The following is a 1,537-nucleotide window of genomic DNA, read 5'->3' as shown; positions in this document are numbered from 1 at the left end:
CATTCCAAAAGGTAATAACACGAACATATCAAACAAACCCAGCAAAAAAGTAAAGAATAGAATAAAGTTTTAATTTCAGACTGACTAACCTTTTCATTGATAACCCACATTATTACTCTCATCTTGTTAAGCTTGCAAAGAAGAAAGTCCGACTCTTTGGTACCTTTGGAAATGAAGAATGAATCAAACTCTCTAAGAACCCTTCACACAAACGTTTGCGATTTCTGAAAAATAATTAATTTAAAATGAGATGACCTTATAATATTCATTCAATGGACGTCGAATCGGTTTTCTCCTTTTTTTGTGCACTTTTTTTTCTTCTGCTTTCAAACATGTCGTGTCACACGGTGACAAGCCATGCTGTCTGACACACACATGGCGTGTCACAGATTCTCTTAGTGGCGTGTCACAACCCTGAACACTGTTGTGTCATAAACGTCTTTCACTGTCGCGTCACCAACTCTGAACACTAGCGTTTCACAGATTCCCTCCATGGTGTGTCACAAACCCTGAACCCTGTCGTGTCACAGATTCCCTCCATGGTGTGTCACAAACTCTGAATACTGTAGTGTCATAGATTTCATCCATGCCGTGTCAAACTCTGAACTCTGGCGTGTCACAGATTCCGAAGTTTGTGTCACCAACTCTGAACATTGGCATGTCGCAGATTCCCTGCATGGCGTGTCACAAACCATGAACCCTGTCGTGTCACAGATTCCCTCCATGCCATGTCAACCTCTAAACTCTGACATGTCACGGATTCCCTCCATGTCGTGTCACCAACTCTGAACACTGGCGTGTTACAGATTCCCTCCATGGCGTGTCACAAACCCTGAACCCTATCATGTCACAGATTCCCTCCATGGCGTGTCACAAACTCTGAATACTATCGTGTCACAGATTCCATCCATGCCGTGTCAAACTCTGAACTCTAGCGTGTCACAGACTCCCTCTATGCCGTGTCACAAACTATGAACTCTGGAGTGTCACAGATTCTCTCCATGGTGTGTCACAAACTCTAAACTCTAGAGTGTCACAGATTCCCTCCATGGCATGTCACCAAACTTTGAACCTTACCGTGTCACAGCCTTGTCACACATTCCCACCATACCGTTTCATGCCACATTCTCTGTCGTGTCACATATTATCACAATATCAACTCACATATTCCCTCCGAGTCGTGTCACAAACTCTAAACCTTGCCGTGCCACAGCCGTCTCACATATGCCCTACTGTAGCACGACGATTTCGTGCTTTGGATTCACATCTTTCTCCTTCCAATTCACCATCATATCACGGATTTTTTGTTGCACATCATCCTCGGAGATTTCGATTCACCGGGACCGGTTCTGAATGCCATATCCGAAATATCTGAAAAACCTTCTCATGCAACATTATTTTGGCCCTCGCACAAGCTTAGATAAAAAAAAATGGATGTTTTGCAGAAAATTAAAAGTTCATAAATTATTTGCATATTTATCTATTTATTTCTCAAATTTTTTTGTGTTTGATGGTGCGCCTCAACGAATGTCTCATT

The sequence above is a fragment of the Theobroma umbraticum genome, unplaced genomic scaffold (assembly GCF_002168275.2).
Source record: "Theobroma umbraticum cultivar Fairchild unplaced genomic scaffold, ASM216827v3 scaffold_81.0, whole genome shotgun sequence".
Classification (NCBI taxonomy): Eukaryota; Viridiplantae; Streptophyta; class Magnoliopsida; order Malvales; family Malvaceae; genus Theobroma; species Theobroma umbraticum.
This window is presented reverse-complemented; position numbering follows the sequence as displayed.